The sequence below is a fragment of the Spermophilus citellus genome (genome assembly GCF_964194105.1).
Source record: "Spermophilus citellus genome assembly, chromosome: 18".
Lineage (NCBI taxonomy): Eukaryota > Metazoa > Chordata > Mammalia > Rodentia > Sciuridae > Spermophilus > Spermophilus citellus.
The window spans coordinates 59,858,536-59,871,582 of record NC_138200.1 but is presented as its reverse complement, the minus strand read 5'-3'; positions in this window follow the sequence as shown (position 1 = coordinate 59,871,582).

Below are 13,047 nucleotides of genomic sequence, written 5' to 3'. Positions count from 1 at the left end.
GAAAAAAAAGTATCAACAGAGTGAAAAGGCCACATAGAGAATGGGGAGAACCATATGTTTGCAAACCATATGTTTGATAAGGGCTTCATCTCCCAAACCTTGGAGAATAGATGAGCCCCCAGTCATGGGCTGATCCTGTGATGTTGGCTGAAGCCAAGCCTGGGAAACATTCCTTGCCAAAAGGCAAGGATTTGAACAGCCTTGACACTGGGCTCTGCCACTAACAGTTATCAGACATCCCAGGACAATGGACTTCCTGGGTGCAGCAGGATAATAGCAGGATGTTCTCAGCACTGTAACAGTAGGATATCTGCAAAAATGTTTCTAACTCTGTAACTTTTTGGTGCACAAAGAAGCCTCTTGATAACTCACAAGCCTTAAACAATTTATAATGCTCCTATAGTTTAACTTTCTAATTATGACACTCTCTATATAATAAATATATGGAGCTAGTTCTGAGTCACTCTTCCTCCATCAGAGGGCAGTGTCTCAACTGGGCCCAGCTTTGGTTAAAAAAAAAAAATCTTTGTGTTTTCTTTGTACCTCTGTCTTTCTCCATCTCCCATCACCCCCACTTGAGATCCTTTGTTGATGCGACACAAAACATATAAGGAACTCCTACAATTCAACAGCAAAATATCTAATAATCTGATTTTAAAACAGGTTAAGGAATTGAATAGAAATTTCTTTAAAGAAGATAGACTAATAGCCAAGAGAAATGTGAAAAGTACTCAAAGTCTCTGTCATCAGGGAAATGCAAATCAGACCCACAGTGAGATAGCATCTTACCCATGTCAGGGTGGCTATGAACAAACCATGGGAGGCAATAAGACTGCAAGGACCCAGAGAAGTTGGAATTCTCTATACTGTAGGTGAGAATGCAAAATGGTGTAGGTTCTCTGGGAGAATTCAACAGAAAATGGAGATTCAACAGAAAATGAAAATAGAATTACCAGATGTTTCACCAACACTACTTCTGTATATTTATCCAAAAAGGTAATTAAAATCAGTATTTCAAAGGGATATTAGTATTCTCAGGTTCATTATTCATAGTGGCCAAGGAGTAAAGAAGACAACTTAAATATCCATTGACAGAATAGATCAAGAAAATGTGGATAAACACACAGTGGAATACTATTTAGCTTTAAAAAGGAAATTCTGCAACATGTAACCATATAAATGAAACTGAAGTACATTCTGCTTAGTGAAGTAAGCTGTTCACAGAAAAACAGATACTGCCTGATCCCACTTACACGAGGAATCCAACATGGTCAAGTTCATAGAATCAAAAAGTGGCACGGTGGTTTCCAGGGTCTGGGGGAGTTACAAATGAGGGATTATTAATCAACTGGGTTTGGTTTCCATTAAGCAATATGAGCGAGTGCTGGAGATCTTCTGTAAAAATTGTGCCTACAGTTGACAATAATGAATTTTACATTTAAAATCTGTTAAGAGAGTAGATCTCATGTTAAGTATTTTTTCTACAATAAATTCTTAAAAAATTGCAGTCCAGTGGACACAACTGTCACAGGACATGAAAAATTGGAACCCTGTGACATCTGAATGGGGGCCATTCACATGAAGCTACAGAAAACCAGAGACCCTCCAGTGTGACCTTCCAAGTGTGTGCATTACCTCAGTCTTCCTATTTGCCATTTCTTTGTGAAGAAAGGGGAGTGTTATGGATTACACAGACAAATTAAAATTTAAATGTGGCCTTTCTCAGAAGGCTTTGCCACTTGGCACCAGTTGAACATGAGTGATTACAGAGTTTTATTATTTGACTCAGAAAAAAGTAGGAAAACGCATCTATTACATGCAGTAGTCACCCATTATCCATTTACAGAAGTGTGTATGCAATAAATATTCTGAACTGCTGGGGAAGATATTTCAGAAAGCAATGTCTACTTTTAATCACTAGTTAAAACTAGTTCATAGCTAGTGCTCTGGAGTAAGAAATAAAACATAGAAATGAAATGATTTTTTTTTATTATTTAGGATCTTGTCAATTTGTATCAACAAAGCATAAGTGTACTTTCACAAGAGACAAAAATCAAAGTGAATGTAATCTGCAGATTGTAGTTTATATTAACTGATCAGTTGTAAAAAACAAAGACCTGAAAGCTTTAAACACACCAAAATACCTTTCGTTCTCTCACTGAGGCCTTGGATCCTTAATCTTGGTTCGGATGGAATTTTTATACAAGTGCTATAAAACACTGGAAATAGGGTTTTTAATGGAGAGACTCATAGGCTCTCAGCTGCAGATCATGGTGAGCAGTACTGTAACTTAACACTTAGAGGCTTCCATACATTTTTGGAATAGTTTGCTTAAAACTGTTCTAATGTGTTTATAGCTCTTTTTATATCAAACCTGATTTAAACAGTAGCTTATCAAGTTTTTACTGCACATCCAGGGTGGAAATACTTAGTTTGTATATTTATGTAGCTGAAATGCACAAACAAGTTACCAAAAATGCAACTGCAGAGTCATCCTGGATCTAGAGTAAACTTTAGGAGGCTCGAGTCACTGCGGACCAAGGGCAGAGCACCTTCTCTGCACCTGCTCTAGCACAAAACAAAGCGAAAAGCTGAAGTGGTAAAAGCAAAGCAAAAAAAATCACAGAATACAGGAAGTCAGTATTAAAACCACAGGTCTCACTCAAAGTCCACGGTGGCCAAACTCTCTATTGCGCGTGGCCCTTTTTTTCTGATCTTTTTGAATAAAGTGGTCTTGGACCACATCAGAGAACTGTTTAAACCTTGATAAGTTAGGGTTCAAAGGACTTCCTGCTTGTTTCTGTTTTCTGCTTACTCTTGAAGACCCTACCTGCTTTCATGTCACAAAGCACAAACAAGAAGTCAGTTCTGAAGCTTGGTGATTATTCAGAGGTGATGTTGGCAGTTCTTCAAGGCATTATGTAAGCACATTTAATGATGGCCTGGAAGGTTATTCCCACAGTCTCAGTCAACCCCACGGGCTCTACAAAAATCAATAAGAGAGAAAATTATATAATAGCACACTCAAGATGGTCCGAACTGGAAACCTGGCTGAGGTCTCTGATTTCATTTCTCTTTTACAATGGCCTAAATTGAATTATCAGAATAAAATTACGACTTTTTATCTATTGGACTAGGTTTCAGTAGGTCAGACTGATCTCAAATATTGGGTTTGGTGACTAGGATGAATCATGATTTTAGTGATTATATTTTTCTAACAACAATTGGGATTCCAGTTGTTTAAGTCATAGTGGAAGCTATTTGAACTTGGGGGAAATAGCGGAATCCAGGAACTTTCTTTCTCTACTTTTACTCATTTTTCAAGTGTTACTGAAGACTGCTTATAAAATTGTATGTGGAGTGAATATTGTTGAGGCGGGTCTTAAAAAATGAAGTGGGAAGATAAGAAAAATCCAGGGATACCTCTTATAGACATAGTCCATGCGCACATTTCTGTGGTGCTACTTGGTGTCTGGCCTGTCTTTTCAGCTCTGGGGTCTTTCTCTGTGTTCTCCCTGACCCTGGAATGCTTTTGCCTCCACCTCTTCAGCAGTTGAATTCTTCTGGTTTTGCGTGCTTACTGAGGTCTTGCTTCTATGAATGCTTCTAGATTAAGAGCGGTTCAAGTAACTAAATGGCAAGGGGGTTTCAGTTTTATCAGCTCAGCCTTGCCCTCCAGGACTGGCTCTGTGCTCTTTCTGCTCTCTATCTGCAGCATGCCGCTGGACACAGTTGTGATGAGAAGTAGTTGGCAGCCGTTTTAAGCCCCGCAGGTGTTTGTGGTGACATTCGAACCAAGGAAAAGGGGGCATTTATATCTGTGATCTTTATATTTTTAATTAGGGAGAACAAATGCTTCCAGGAACGTGCCCTTCAGATTCCCATGTACATCTCATTGAATGATGTGTCTCTTGGCCAGGCCTGACTGAATGACGGGAGGTCAAGGGATGGAATGACCATGATGAGCTCAGGAATGTCAGCATTTATTTCCTAGGGGGAGGATGAACCATTTACCTGGGGCACTTACACCAGAGAGCATGAGGGAGGCCACCCAGCCCTGCCCCCTAAACCCGTCTGATCCCTCAAAGCTCCTCCAGTTTCTCTCCATGGCGTCCCCGGACCTGTTCCTTTCCTAGCACCAGAAATCCTCAGTACTCATTTACTTTTTAAATTTACCTACAAAAAAGGGATTCCCCCAAAAGATAAGGGATCTTGTTCACAACTGCATGCCCAGTATGAAGCCCTGTACACAAGACTGGTAAATATTTTTATCGACGACATAATTATGAAAAAGGAATTCTGTAACTCACAAGTATCATCAGATGTTATTCTCCAAGAAGAAATGAAGTTCTCTCTTATACAAAATCCTAAAATGTTTTTTTAAGCTCATAAATAAGATATTTTGTAATAATATTCTATGGAAGGAATATGGTTTCCAAAGAATTGAGTCACTCTATATACGGCTGATGTTCTATTCACAGACATAGCAACTGGGCACCAGTCAGGTTCCTGGCGGGAAACGGATGGCACGCGCTGACTGAATTGCAGGGGTTTAGTGAAGAGACCAGGTGTACAGATAAGCAAAGAAAAGCAAGTAAAAGTAATGGCAAATCACTTAGAGTCTAATCATGGTGGGAAACTTTCACCATGCCAAGGCATGAGCAGCAAGAGAAAGAGGCTGGTCTGGAAGCCAGTAGGAGCTTTCACAGTGTTAAGAGTGTCATCTGACAGAGCCCTGGCTCCAGGTAGAGAGCCACGGCCAAAATACCACCGAGTAGGAAAGGTGTCAGGAAAAGAAATATCCCAACTTCTCTCTTCTCACCTTCGACTGTTAGAACCAACAGGATTCCAAAGGGGAAGGGAGCACAAGGTCTATATTGACTTCCTTTCTTTCTCTGTCTCACATCTCTATGTATGTTACATGGTTGCAAACTACCCTTGCTGGGGACCTGAAGCTGGGTTCACAAAATCTGACTATTCCAATAACTCAAGACAACGGCAAAGAAAGTACGCAACCACACAGAATTACCTTTTCAATAATCCGGAGTCGGCTCTGAGAACTTAAGGGTCCTTGGAAAGAGAGCAAGCCACCAGAATTCTTTATTCTTTTATAGGGAACACATAAGGGGAGGTTCCATGGGACATTCTATCTCAAAAAAGGGCAAAGGGGTAGGATTACAAAGAAACAGGTGAGTGTAGCTCAACCCCTCTGGGTGCTGCCTACTCCTAGGGCCACACCTTGTTAGCCTTGTTATCTGATCAAGGGAAAAGACCAAGTCAGGAGTCATGGCACTACCATGTCAGACTACAGTGATCTTTCAGATTCCCATGGAGCATTAGGACTTAAAGATGCATGCATTTGGAGTGCCTCTCAACATTATATATAACATATTATACAAATTATATGTATAAATATACAAATCCAGAGCAAAACACATTCCAACATAGGGGAAACACAAGATTCCTATTTATTACTGCATTATTTCAAGATAAGTTAATTCAGTTATATTCTGACCTGGAAAGTGTGTTGCAACTTTAATCATTACAGGAAAATATGACTGTTATCTTTCTGCTACATTAATCATCATGATTTCCTCCTCCTTTCTTTCACCATCAATTTCACATTCTCCGTATCTTCTAACAGCACCTAGGACTCAGCTCATGTGGAATCCAAGTCTCATATGGTCCTTCCTATCTTGGTATTGTGTAGTTTTCCACGTCCATTATTCTCGACAGGTCTGTTCCAAGATGCCCATCAATGGATTCCTGAAATCCAGACAAGTCCTATTTGCCTATTTTAGCAGCTTCAGTGTTTCTTCTTGGAGGTCTGGATCAATCACCTCAGCCAGTAAAGAGACCCTCTTCTTATGTCTGTTTGATCAGAGACTTGAGGAGCCTAAAGTGCCCAGGACACAGTGTCAGGTCTGATTTCACAGGATCCCAGTTGTGTTCATGTGGCAGTATTTTCCCTTGGGTGCTGCCCTCTTCAAACATTCAGAGCTCATGTTTTTGGGATCAAGAGACAAAAAAATCCATCAGAAGATTATTTGATATGAGTGAGATTTTGTATAACCAGCTTAACCCTTGGTTCTCTGACCTAAGGAACCACACAAGAGCCACTGATTTAAGACACTTTGTATCCTTATAGGACAACCACTTAGCCTTGCAGATTATTGTACTTAATTCATTGCATTGTGGCCGAGCCTTCCATAGCCATGACATTGTTCTATTAGCACAGCTGCCTCTGGCTGATAAGGCACAAGCCAAATCCAATGGACACCATAGAAATGAGTGCCTTGCCACACGTCCTCCACCATGAAATGAGTACCCTGGGCAGAGACAACGTGTGTTGGCATACCACGGTGATTAATAAGATGCAGTAATGTTTTAGCAGAAACTTTGTAGACAGGGAGGAAATTCCATAATCCAGACTATAGATGTATTCTCTTTAAAGTTATATCCTTCCATGATACAATAAGCTCCATGTTATCCACCTGCCACTAAACAAGTAGCTGTTACATCTGAGGAATGATGCTATATCAGGTGAGTGGTGGCTTTTGCCTTTGGCAGGCTGGCAATCAGCATCAGCAGCAGCTAGATCAGATCTGGAGTGATGCACATGCTAATGAGCTCATGCATAGACTCCATTCATGCTACCATGGTCCTTTGACATGTGAAGACATTGAGCATGCACCAGGATGGCTCAAGCAGCCAGATGGCTTACGTCCACCAGGGCCATCACCGGTTTATCTGACTATTGAGTGTATCCTCAGAAAAGCTTGTAAGACATGGTGGTGTTGACCTCAGCGTGCAACAGTAACTCTTTTGTAAAAGTCATGTTCTGTCCCTACCAGAAGCCTAGCTGGGGATGGCTGAGCAGTTTGCAATATATTAGATTCACTTCCTGAGCCATTGGCCTAATTCATTTGCGAATTTACCATGGGGATTTCTCATTTTAACTTTTTTTTCCCTGTGTATGTCATTGATGAAAGAATTAAATTAATCAGTCAATCAGTCATGGAGACTGTTAATGCCTTTTTGGGGTATTAAAGTCAATTTATTATATACCAAAGCCCAAAAGAGTGCATGCCCATAAATAAATTCAGACCAAATTTAATATTATACTCTTTCGTTCTTAGGCTTCTGCTGGTGACAGAGGGATTTGGAGACTCTGAGCTCTCAGCTTTAAGTATGCTTCACCTAATTCCATATCTCAAGTGTCAGGATTCCATCTCTCTTTAGCCGAGGCTTTACTTCAGCATTAGAGACCTGAAAACTGCACAGACATGGGTGAATCTCAGATTGTAAGGCTTGCAAGGTTGCAATCACCCATATTTTTAATTAATACTTCAATGCTTCAAATGTATCTTCCCCCTGATGGACATTCCCTTGGGAAATCATGCATAGTTAACCCACCTCATAATCTTAGTGAACAGTATGGTTGCTGTGGTAACCAGTGACCAATCTTGACCTTCAGCTGACCTTCATCCCACACTTACCAACACCATGGGTTTAAGTAAAAATAGTTATGCTACTGCAGGCCACAGATTTCCAAGGTCCATTTTCCCCTTCAAGGAGCAGTTCTCTGAACTGATGAAATATCTGAGCAGCCCTAGCCTGTTATCCTGCTTGGAGGATGTGCTTTGGGAATACCTCTGGCACTCATTCCTCTATCAATCAGGGGTTCCTACAGGAGATAGTTGTCATAATCAGAGAGTCAACTGAAGAGAGTTTAATGATGTGCTATTGAATTGCCAAGGGACTCGTAACTGCTGAAAGCTGTTACCTCCGTCAGGCCTGAAGGACTGTGGAGAGGAAGCTGTTACTGTAGCAGAGGGAGGGCAGCTGTGTGAAAGGAGCTGCAGATCCAAGAACACAGCCTCTCCCGAACCCTCGAACCATCGTGGGGCAGGGAAGGAACTTGTGAGCAGAGAGGAAGGAACGGAGAAGGGGCACTTAGTCAGGACTCCATCCTTATTTTTCACGGAAAGCAGGACAAGACGAACAGGGGTGAATAACATAATTACTTTGCATGTTTCTGAGAGTCCCGGCACACCAGTTCAACCAAGCTGGGTTTTGACTTTGTAAGTCTTTGTATCGTTATTTCCCTAAATGCTCTAGAAGGACTTGGAAATCAGCAAACTAACACTCATTGTGTTTTGATTTTTCTAAGGCATTTAACAAAGTCTTCTTTATTAGTCGTTACAGGTAACGTGGAGGCTCTGAAACAGAGTTTGGAGATCACAGTGTGAGACACCCTGTGTCTAAGAGATTTCAGTCCATTGCTGGTCCCAGTAATTTCATCTGGTAAATTCTTCTGGGTCCTTAGCTCATTTAACTGTTAATCAACAAAGTCAGGGAAGACAATAAAGATGGACTGAAACAGTTTGGAAGAGTAGAAAGTATTAGTGCTCAGGGGCCAGTGATCTGCTCTGTGAATCCTGTCTTTATCAGTTGTTTTTCAGTGTTCCCCAAAAAGCTATGTAGTTAAGGCTTGATCCCCAGCATGGTGCTATTGGTGGGTGGTAGGAACTTCAAGAGGCAGAAACTAATGAGAGGTCTCTAGGTCATGGGGAGCAAGCTCAAGTGTCAGGATTCCGTCTCTCCTTAGCCAAGGCTTTACTTCAGCATTAGAGACCTGAAAACTGCACAGACATGGGTGAATCTCAGACTGCAAGGCTTGCAAGCTTTTAGTCACCAATATTTTGAATTAATACTTCAATGCTTCAAATGTATCTTCCCCCTTATGGACATTCCCTTGGGCTACCCAGCTACAAGGAGAACAATTTTGCTCTGCCATGTGTTCCCACCATGATATGCTGCCACAGGACCAAAGCAACAGGGCCAACCAATCATGGACCAAAACCTCTCAAACTGTGAGCCCAAATATGCCTTTTCTCTTTTTAAGTTAATTATCTCAAATATTCATTATAGTGACAGAAAGCTGATTAACCTACGACATGAAATAGAAAAACTATTTTAATTCTGAGTCATAACCAACTTATCTTTGAGATGGCAATAAAATCCTAATCTTTTTAATATACACGGAAGTAAGCCCATTACAAAGCATCTAGTTTAGCACCTGCAATACGGTAAGACCTGGCCCACGGTGCATCTTTTTCTCTATATTTTCTCCTTACTTCCATTCACATTTTCTGAGGTGCTTCAAAAACTTGTGGGTGTTAGTAGGGATATTTGTTTCTGGAAACTAGATGTGGTATAATATCAGAAATTCATATTTTTTTATTTCAATGTGGTGTCCTCCAGGGTAGAATGGGAAGGAGGAGAATGACAGAATGAGCAGTCTGCCTCTTACAAGAGGAGAGCTGGGACAAGAGAACATACTGCCTTATTATTTCCCATTCCCACTGCATGATTGGCAACTGGAGACTCTGAATTAATAATAAAGAAATAACTCTTTAGAGGGGGAGAGCTTTGGAATGTATTATAAAGGAGACATGGTCGATTTTTCATGCAGACAGACATGTAATGTTCCCTGGGTAGCAGTTACATTTAAAGTTGGTACAAAGTGAATAAGAACATAAAAATTTGATGTCAGATTACAAAAGACTATAGTGGCAATTTTAATTTCTTTCTTTTTTTTGAGACAACATTCCTAGGTGCTGAAATGAGTAAAAGAAAGAGACAGAGATAGAGATGAAGATAGAGATAGAGAGAGTTCTATATATGTTAGCGTGCAATTCATGGTAGACTTGGCAAATCTGAACAGATTGTCTAGGCTGTTCTCCAAATCTTGCAGGACCTTATGGATTATAAAGCATCATGTAGCTATTTATGTGCTGTCACAACTAAGTTGCAATAAAATTCCACCAGAGTAGAAATATTTTTAAACCTGTCTACTAAATAGTTGAACTCATCTATTTAACCTTTTAGCACAGTATTATCACCTTTTTTTTTCAAAAGCATTTTATAGAATTTTTAGACTTTCATTCTCATATTCTGGATATATAGATAGAGAACTTTTTGCTCACACTGCCATTGGGAATTCTGAGTAATATTTTAAAAATGAGGTATAGGTGTTGCCTTCAGAATATTTCAATGTAGTGATTTATTTAAATGCAGCCAGACTGTGCATTGAATACATGCCTTCCTCTGTAGTGCTAGAAGGTAATATATATTTTAATCTAATTAATTTGATAAAGAAAAACTCTAATGTCACATTGTATGATAAATATCTACTGCCTCTTTTGTAATTTCTTACTGAGGAAAAATGTCCCAAGATTTAAGATTTGGTATGTTTAGATGGCTAAATGCTGTTCAATAAATGCCATTTCTCATGAGAGAGCCTTGTTTGAACATTTCTTCTGATTACAATGAATTTAACCTATTTAACAACCTCGATTGTATTTGTTTTGGAATACAGCATATGGCGTTGTAGATCATTGCTCTTTTTGATACAAGACTTCATCATCTTTTATCATTGAAGCATTAGTTATAAATTAAGTTTGTTAATTCTGGGAGATTAATGCATACATCAGGTTATACACATGAACATTTTCAATATTTCTAACATGGTGCAGGTTTTGTTTGTCTGTTAACTAGTAACTTAGAATAGCTAGTTGTTTCTGACTCTCAAGTGCTAATTCAGCAAAAGAAAATCATATATATCATACATCCACTGGCATATATTAAAAACATGATCATATTTATAATAGAATTCCATATTGGGAAAAGAATTTTTAAAAATTTAGTTGTAGATGAACACAATACCTTTAGTTGATGAACTTATTTATTTTTATGTGGTGCTAAGGATTGAAACCCAATGTTTCACGTGTGCTAGGCAAGTGCTCTGCCACTGAGTCACAACTCTAGTCCCAAGAAAAAAAAATTCTTTGAGACGCTCCACTCATATTTCTAGTACATTTTCTTTTTGGTATTTCTTTTAAGAAGCTTGTTGCCAGGTAGATTTTCTATCATTCAAAGTTTAAAGTCCCAACCCTCTGGACATTTGGAAATATTCTCGTTTGACTGCCTGCCTAATGGGGTTTATATATCGCGCTGGGATTTGGTGAGATTTCAATCCGGAAATTCATGTGAATTCTGGGAAAATTTATTGAATGATTTTTTAAAAAAAATTTCTTCCACTTAAATTTTCCATTTTCTTTCTGGGAATCCTGTTATTTGGATTTGTACCTCCTGGATAGAACATTTATTTATTTGTTTGTTTGTTTATCCTATCTCTGCTATTTTCCAGTGTTTTGATTTTATTGCTATTGTTTTCTTTTTTTTTTTTTTAATATTTATTTTTTTTTTAGTTCTCGGCGGACACAACATCTTTGTTGGTATGTGGTGCTGAGGATTGAACCCGGGCCGCACGCATGCCAGGCGAGCGCGCTACCGCTTGAGCCACATCCCCATCCCATATTGTTTTCTTATCTTCATGGAAATTCTCCTCAGTTTATGTTTCCAACTTTCTTTGATACTTCTCATTTCTGTTACCAGAAATTTCAATAAAATGAAATTTTATTATTTATGAAATTTCAATAATTCTTCTGTGTCCTCAGGATACTCTTCTTATATTTTCCTGTTCTTGTTGAATCAATAAAATATCTCCTCAAATCTTTTGAGGATATCAATTATAGCATTAAAAAGAAAATCTGCTTCAAGTATCAATTTTCCTTTTTTACATTGCTTAGGTTTTATCTCTGTTATGGCAGAAGACTTATCTTAAAGTCTGCTGGTTTTGTCTGTCTTGTATTTTTGAAAATTTTGTTAAAGACTTCCAGAGGGCCAGGAGTAGGGATATTGTTCTCCTGGGGCCTTCCTTGTATGATGATCCAACACAACTATTGCACAAGGAACCCCAAGCTACCTGCATTTTGGTTTTTGTGCATCTCCCAGTAGCCCTTGGAATTCTAAGAGTGATTGCTTGAACTTGCCAATTCTTGGAGTCTCACTCTTCAAATGGAAATTTGCATACAATCCCTTTGTTTTCAGTACAAGACTTGGGCCTTGGGGCCTCTGTGCTCCTCCAAAGTACAAACTAGTCAGAAGATAATACTCTGAAGGAAATATGGGCCTCCTGTTTCTACTGCTCCTGCAGCGTAACTTGTGGATGTTACCAGTGCTTCCTTTGCCTTAGCTGTATGAGATTCTCAAGTACAAACCAATCTTCTGGGTTTGGTGGCTGGACACAAGAGCACCGTGTTATTTTTCACAGGTCTCTGAGCAGGCTGGGTGTTCTGCTAGTTTTGCACACACACCTGGAAGGTTAAGTAGGAAGGGACTTAGTCAGAATAGCTCAGCTGGACATCCGTCCCTCTGTGTCCTTGTGGTCGTCCATATCCACCAAGAGTCTAAACTTGTCTTTCTCATATGGTAGTAGCATCATTCCAAGAGAACTCTGATAATCTAGCACTTGCAGAATTTCTGATGACTTCACACTTGCTAGTGTCCCTAGCAAGTCCCATGATCAGGCCCACAATGAATATCAGAGTCAACAGAAGCCATGAAAGTAACAATTTACCATAACAACTGCACCAACTATACTCCTACCAGCAGCATGAGTTCCTCTGTAGCCTCCCTGATATTTTATATTTTATATTTTTTTAGTGACTATACCATGTTCAGTGAGCCTGATCTGAGTATATACAGGTTTCTCTTTATATACTTGTATTAGTTTCCAATTGCTGTTGTAACAAGCTACCACAATTTTAGTATCTTGATATACATGGATTCTATTACAGTTCTGGAGGCCAGAAGTCCTAAGTCAGGGTGTCAGTAAGGCTGCATTGTTTTTCTCAGGGAAGAATCTATTTCTTTTTCTTTCCCAGATTCTAGTGACTGCAGGCTTTCCTTGGCTTTTGGTTTCTTCCTTCACATTCAAGGATAGCAATTTCTCTCTATTCCTGACATTGCTGCCAATGTCACATCTCATTCTCTGGTTCTCACTCTCCTTCTGCCATTTTGGAAGGACCCTCGTGATCACCAGAACACTCACCAAATAATCCAATTGACCTCCCTACCCATGGATGATTAACAACTACATCCACAAGATTTCTTTACCATGGAAGGTAAGATGCGCTC